Source organism: Anas acuta, unplaced genomic scaffold, assembly GCF_963932015.1.
Source record: "Anas acuta unplaced genomic scaffold, bAnaAcu1.1 SCAFFOLD_162, whole genome shotgun sequence".
NCBI lineage: Eukaryota > Metazoa > Chordata > Aves > Anseriformes > Anatidae > Anas > Anas acuta.
Genome location: NW_027076049.1, coordinates 115,040 through 123,195, shown reverse-complemented (window position 1 = coordinate 123,195; position 8,156 = coordinate 115,040).

Genomic DNA, 8,156 nt, shown 5'->3' with positions numbered 1-8,156 from the left:
TTGAATGACTTGTGCCAAGTGACAGGAGGTAACAGCATTTAGCTTTTAAAAAGTATTGTGGCATTAAGCCTTCATAATGTTTTTGAATTCATATAGCACCTTTTATCTTAAAGCACTTTGCACGTTCACTATATGATTGGACTAGAGTTCCTTTTCAGTTTGACCTGTGGCGAGGACAGCAAAAGTACCCATGTACAAGTGAAACCTTGTGTTGCTCAACATATAATTTTTTTTCAGTATTATTATTTCAGAATTTTCCAACATGCAATGTCCCTAGATCTGAAAGTATCAACCTTACAGGTATGAAATAAATAAACTCTACTTTTATATTAATTTTTGGAATCAAGGAAATTATTTAGTACTTTTTTTTTCCTATAGGAGTCATCATCATCTTTTTTTTTTTTTTTTTCAGCTATGCTTTGGCATAAAAAATAAAAACTAAAAAATAATAATTCTTTAAACCATACATCTTTTAAAATAAGAGTAGATAGCATAAAGTAACAAAGACATTCATGAATACTCTAAGAATGAGCAATCATGAAACACCAGTTGTGTGCTTCTTTGGAGTCTTTTTGTAGAATAAATGTATCTTAAGAATTGGCAGCCAAATTGGCTGTCCATTTATTTATGAGTTTAGAAAAAGCTTGCCATAAACACTGGAACAGTATGTCATCAAAAGCAAAGGTAGTCCTTCAAAAAATAAGTCAAATTGGCAGTAAAGCTTCTGCATTGCTGAAATGTCAGTATCCTAGTAATGTGCAAGAAAAGCTAGGTAGAACATGCTGTGGAAAGGAATGCAGAAAGTTTGTTTGACACATTTAACAATATTAGTCTGTATAATTTCTGCTTGACCAGGATAATTTTCATTTTATATAAAAAGTAATTTCTTGAAATTGGAATAGGACAATGGCAGTGCAGAAGACAAGAACAGATGGAAATAGTCTCAACAAAACTGATTGTTGAAAAGAAGAATCAAGACTGAATTTTAGATACATTTTAAGGAAGGAAAACTTCCTATCAGAAATCTCGTTCTTGGTGGGCATGATTTCACTGCAACATTTTCACCGACCTTGATTTTTTTGGTCTGGTTCAGAACATTTTTTTTTATTTTTTCTCTTAAAAATTATGCATCTGATCATTTATTTCAAATCCATTCTTGTGTAAGATCCACCCTACATATTGTTTTTCTTCATAACTTTCAGTTTATTTACCCTAAGAAATTTCTTACTACTTTTTCAGTCTGTAATCTCAACCTTGACTGCATTCTGAACAATATAGAACTTGGCTCCAGGAAGGAATAATGATTTTTACCATGTAAAATAGCTCTGCCATCAGCCACACTGAAAAAGAAAAGAATATTTGTGGAATCATTTATTCTCCCTCTCCATCCCCAGATTTGCCCAGTAAGTACTGAAAGCCTAGTGAAAGAGAGAAAGGGATCACTATTGGTCTTAGTTCTTTTTTTTTTTCTTTTTTTTTTTTTTTTTTTAGGGGAAGCAGTATTTTACCGGGAAATGTTCTAAAATTATGTCTTTCCTTCATAGTTTTCTTTCAAAGCATTATCACGTCAATTGATACTTATCCTTGCTTTTCTGGAAAAAGCTATTATTGTTATTCCTGGCTGACAGAAACTAGAAAAACAGTGAGTAATCAATAGATTTACTCCACTGACACTTTTTGTGTCTTTTTAAGTACAAGAGCAGTGACTTTGCTTCTCTTCTAAAAGACCATTGTTGTAAAAATACAGCTTGTTTAGGTTGAATGAAAGACCTCTGTTGACCACAGCTGATTTTGTCATCAGACTGTATGTATGAAACAGAATCCAGTTTATTTCCATACAGGTACCGTTACTCCTCTGACTAAAATGGAAACACAGGGAACAGATAATGTATTTGTATCTGGACATAATGACTATAGTCTTATATACTCTCTTTGAAAGTTTGATTTGGGATTATGAATCTGATAATCTTGTATAATCTTATTTCTCAAAAGGGAATAAAAATAGTACTTTTGGCAGCAATTTCAGAGGATAGCTGTTGCTCTTTTTTTCCAGCCTTCAATTTGAGATGTTTATGAAGTGTGACTTTAGGCTTTTCTTTCTTTTTCCTTAGATGCAGTACTTTGTGGGTTTTTCTTAGTTAGTTTGTTTTTATTTTTACCCACAAACACTATCCATATGGTATTTGTGTATAGTATTTATAAGTATAGTATTATATATATATATATATATATTTATAAGTATAGTATTTAGTGTATTAGTATAGTATTTATGGATGCATATAGATATGCATCCATATCTTTCATTTAAATATATATATTAAATTAATTATTTAATTAATTATTTTAAATTAATTAAATATATTTTAAATTAAAAAGTCATATTAATTACTAGCAAGCTATTTCCCACTTGTGCCTCAGCAAAATTCCCAAGGAATATGTGGTTGTTTTTTTTCTTGTATATTCTGAAGCATCTTTATTTAATTTTTTATTAGTCAACTGTGTTTTTACCCTTCTGTCTCCATACTCTTCTGATAAAAACTGTCTCAATGCACTTATAAAACCTTGGTAAACTCTTCAGTGTCATGTTGTGATCTGAATTTAAAACAAATGCCAACAAATGCTTGTCCATTGAATATATCACAGAAATTATCATGGCAAATGTTACCATTCGCTAACTGTTTGGGTTTGTACCTCTTTTGTCTTACTATGTATAAAATGTATGTTCTTCCTGGGAGAACTGAGGGTTTCCTAAGGAACAGTATTAAAAAGGTGCAGGACGTATCACCTGACATTCCTTACACTGGGCAAAAATGTAGGCTATAGTAAGGACCTTGATATTTATCAGATGCTGCTTTTTTTTACATGTCAAATTCAAGTAAGCTGGAAAATCTTCAAAATCTTTTTTTTTTTTTTTTTTTTGCAAAAATTGCAAAATTCTGAAAACTGTGAAATATTTTAATAAAAGATTTAAAAAAAGATTTAAAGATTTTAATACTGTATAATCCCATCTTCTAGTCACTACTCTACTGGATTAAAGCTAATGTGTTTTGAGTGACCAAATCTTGTAAGAGAGCCAGACCCCTGTGTTAACAAAACATCAAAAAGAGACAAAAGTGTTTAATGACACAAACACTTTTGTGAAAACTCTACTGTCATTGTGTCCTTTAATGAAAAATACTCTCAATCAGCTCTCAGGCCTTTCATAAGCATACGTTAGTTAGCAAAGCCAAATGCTCCCCTTGATTTGTGGGCTCTCAGTCAGAGTATGGCCACAGTCAGCTCAGAATGTTTCCTTTAGCAACACATCGCCCTTTTCTGGGGATGGAGGAGCTGAGCAATAACCTTATCCCTGTCTTTCAAAACAGTTGGGTAACTAAGGAAGAATACCTAAATATGTTTTCTAAAGTCAAACATTTTAAGTTAAATCTGGTTAATTGTGAGTTAAATCTGGGTAAACCTCCTGAAGTAATTTTGCCTTGCTGACTACTGATAGGTAATCTGAGTACAAAGATTGCAGCCCCAATCTGGACGATCTGAAGATATGGAAACAGAACAGTCTTCTAGCATTCCTCATGTGTTACTCTGCACAATTGCCAGTGGACAAATGTCGTAAATTTGATAGTATTGGAATTCTTTCTCATCTGCTCTTCCTTGGGGTTCAGCATTATTCCATTCCATTACGAATATTTACATATAAGAGTTTAGAACCGAACATGGGCTTAAAAGTTTCTGAAAGCCCTTCAACAATCTCTGTTTTAGCAATCCACCAAAATAGCCACCCTCATTTTACTGTGCATCTGAGGTTTAGATAGGAGACAAGGAAGCAAAACTAATGCCTGACAAGTCAAGGTGATATTGGTTAGATGTGGAAAACAGTTACCAAATGAAGATAAAGGTGTCATTATCCGCTCTAGCTTTTTTTCCGTCATGCAGCACAGATGATTTGCAGTTTGTACAGAACCATTTTTAGCAGGAAACTGAACCCTGAACCTGTAGTAGTCAGCTTGATTACACCCATCAAAAGACCAGAACATATCAGAACATTCCACAGCCTCATATTTCCTTTTGCATCCAATAAATAAATAAAAAAAAAAAAAAAAAAAAAAAAGTAGTACAGTCACAAAGCTGTCATAAAATAAGTGCTGCTATTGTATACATTCTTATCACAGGATGATACAGTAGTTGAGGAAACTCAGCTTCCAGCACACCATTCTGTCAGTTTTAGCAATGTTCAGGGCTGCTGTAGATATGCTCTTCTGCTCTCTCATATGTTCTGTTATGTCATGAATCAGTTGTATAGATTGAACACAATCATTTTTGTTTATTTACGCTAATCAGCCTTACTTAAAGGCCTATTTAAAGGAGAATCGTTCAACCACATTCATAAAAGTATAGCTTTGCTGTTGGTTATTGCTGTCTCATAAATTGTCTTTAAACTGGCTGTACTTTCTGACATGTATTCTCTGCAATGCTCATGTGACTGACACAGTATAATTTTGTTTTTAACACGTAGTAAAAAAATTACACTGTTACGTCTCATGATACTAACAAAACATCTTATCCCCCTGTACTCCCCCATGCCTACCTTAATGAAAGGCATAAATGAGCCCAATTCACTCTTCTCAGTTTTGTTTCTTTAGTGGAGAATCATTAAATACGCTCTCTGTGAAGAGCCTGGCCCAAGCTCCAATTCATAGAAGCATAGAATGGTTTGGGTTGGAAGGTGCCTTAAAGATCACCTCATTCCAACCCCCTGCCATGGGCAGGGACACCTCCCACCAGGCCAGGTTGCACAAAGCCCCACCCAACTTGTCCTTGAACTCTTCCATGGAGGGGGCATCCACCATTTCTCTGAGGAACCTGTTCCAGTGCCTCACCACCCACATAGTAAAGAATTTCTTCCTTATATCTAATCTAAACCTACCATTTTTTTAGTTTAAAGCTGTACTCCTTGATTCCACAAAGTGTGAAACATTCTGCTTGCAGTACCTTGTACTTCCATCATAACATGTTGATTATTATTTGGATACTTCCATCATTTTTCTGCATACATTTCATTAGAAAAGATATAATAGTTTAAAAAGTCACTGCTGTGAAATTTCAGAAATGTTTTTCTTTTCTTTTCTCAAAATGTTATTATTTTGGTAGTTGTGGCTTTGAAAATAGTGACAATTCTGGCAATCAATCACATCTATTGAATTGTTGCAACACTGTTTACAAAATAAAGTCTTCCCAACAATATGTATAAACTTGAGCAGGTAACTGATCATATTGAATTGACATCCTATTCAGAAGATTTGAATTAACTTGGAAGACTGTATGGACTCTCACTTGAAGACATTCTTGAAGACTGTGAGGATGTCCTAGTATTTAGTAGAGTCTATATGTAGTTTAAGAATTGTTAACATTTTTCATATTTTTTTTTTTTTTTTTTGTCACTGTACTATTGCTTTTGTCACTAGACATTGCTTTGTTTCCATATTAGAAGTACTAAAAGTTGTTTGTATTAGCCTGACTGACACAGAGATTTTTTTTGTCACCCCAGCTATCAGTAAAAATAAATAAATAAATAAATAAAAGTAAAAATATCAGAAAAAGTAAAGATTTAAAAAACAAACAAACAAACCAACCAACAAACAAACACCACTTTATATTTTTTGAAAGTTTGCAGAGTCTGCAAAATGCAGAGTCAGCAGGACAGTTCTATTTGTTTTAATAGATTTAGAAGTCTTAAGCCTTTACACAGTAAACTGTCACTGTAAATAATTGTTGCCATACTTGGTTCTAGGTGTGTTAAGTCTTCTCTGGCTCAGTTAAGGCAAGTTGGTAAGCTAATTTATGAAATAAACTTTATAATTAATTTGATAGATACTTAAATATACGTATATATATCGGTATGATATTATACAGCTTGTGAACTGTTTTCTACATAATTCTAAATTTCTTACATTTTATATACTTAAAAAATGTGAAGGCATTTAATCGTTATGGATTTATGTTGAGCTTAGTAAGCATTCATACTCTAGATAACAGAGGTAGGTTAACTCTTTCATTTTTAGAGCTTGTAAAATTATGCATGTATGTTTACCTTTACAGAATGACCTTTAAAAAATGACCTTTGAAATAATCCCATTGAGATTAAGAATATGTTAGGGAGCACAGGAATAAGTCAACTAATCATATATATAAAAGATTTTGGTTACACTAAAACTAGCTATATTAGTTAACTGTATGTTTGCTATTTCTGATTGTTCCAAGGATTTTATTTTACCTTGAAACCCTTGAGATATGTTATGAACCAAAGTATGAATAAATACATGTAAAATACATTGTGTAAGTAGGACATTAACTTCAGAGTTTTGTTCAGGGTATTTAAACACATTAATTTCTATGTATTTAGCTTCCAGATTAGGTCACATAGAAAGGAGAACTCTTACAATTTCAAGTTAGGTCATTACTTCTTCTAAAGTAATTAATTATTTGATTTTCTGGGTAAACTACTATTTCCCTAATTTTGTCAGAATCCCAAAAACAAGTATATACACTGCTTTAACTCAGTCACATTCATGCAGTAATGGTGTGATTTTTATTATATTTTATTTTATTTTATTTTATTTTATTTTATTTTATTTTATTTTATTTTATTTTATTTTTGGTTGGTTGGTTGGTTGGTTTCTTTTGAACAAGCCTTTCTCTGTAATTATGACAGCAGTGGAAAATAGCTCAGACAGGTGGATGTGAGAGAAGCAGTATGAGAAGGATACTGGGTCTTGTGTCTGACTGATGAAATACTATATTGCAGAAAAGAAAACATTTTTATCATTGCAGTGAGAACACTGTCAAAACAAGGGTAGCAATCAGCCTTTGCATTTTCTATCACCTGAAGAAGTGGAAACAGTACACAAAATGTTGAGTGATTATTTTCGTTTATTTATTTATTTATTTGGAAACTGTGAGCGCTATGGGACAGTGTTTTTGTCAGGCAAAAATCCATTCACTGGACCAGATCCGCATAAAGAGATGAGTAACATATAGCTCCTCAAACCCTCTTCTTCCCTGACATCTAACTTTCTAGTCAGACAAAAGTATGTTTATATTGTGCAGATCAGAGAACAAGCAAACATCAATCAGCTATCTGTGGCGTTTGAAGCAGTATGGCTTCATCAGCTTGGATTGAATTGATTTAAGACCACTACTTTGGGGCCTGAGCTCCTTTCTCTATGTAGCCCTACACTGTGTAAATAAGCAAGAATCTGCTTTTTGATACTTCACGGCACTGGAGAAATGTACTTGAAATGTCATCAGAAAAAGTTCCTTTAGATGATGCTATGTGCCCTAAATGGCACCAAATACAATGTCATTTACTGCTGCCAAGCACTTTGTATATTGGGTTGTGCTCTGAGGTCCAGTCTCATGGAATTTCACTTGAGCTCTTCTTGTGAGGCAAGGCAACAGTTCTGAAGAAGCCATCACTTCTAGTCCAAAGAGCTTAAGCACTTAAGATCTGGCTTAAGCAACATATAGTCCTCAGCACACAGGAATGGATTTTACTCAATCTTCACAATTTTCTGAAGCTCCACATAAGCTAGAACGATGCATTCAGCTCCCACACAATTGGGTGTCAAGTGAGATTTGTTTAATGCATTTTTATTTCTCCATAACCATCTAGGACATTGATGTCTTCATTGTAAATTAGCTCAAACTTTCACCTTTATGTCATGTCCTGTTTCAGATGGCTTTGTTGACCATCTAAGTGGAACTTCCTTCTAGTAAGTTTGCAACTTTGTGTTGCTTGACCTAATCAATATCTGTCTAGGTAACAGTGCTGATACAGAAATATTTGAAGTCGCTTTCATCTGAATTATCCAGACTCAGAATATTAGTTCCAGTAATCTCAATTTACCTCCTCAATCTGTATCTTCTTTCCATCTCCATCTTTCTCCTGCTGCAGCCCTGAAAATTATGTCCATCTGTTCTTTGCTATTATGACACTGCAGATTACAGTTCTACCTAAAGTTGGTTTGTTTATTTGGTGCTTTGTTTCCCCTTGATGCCAAAATTTAACATTTAACATTTGAGACTATGGAAGAGGTAGAATAATTGCTACTTGCAGTGTTTAGTGCTTGAATGTTTCATCTAATCCATCAGGAAAAGTA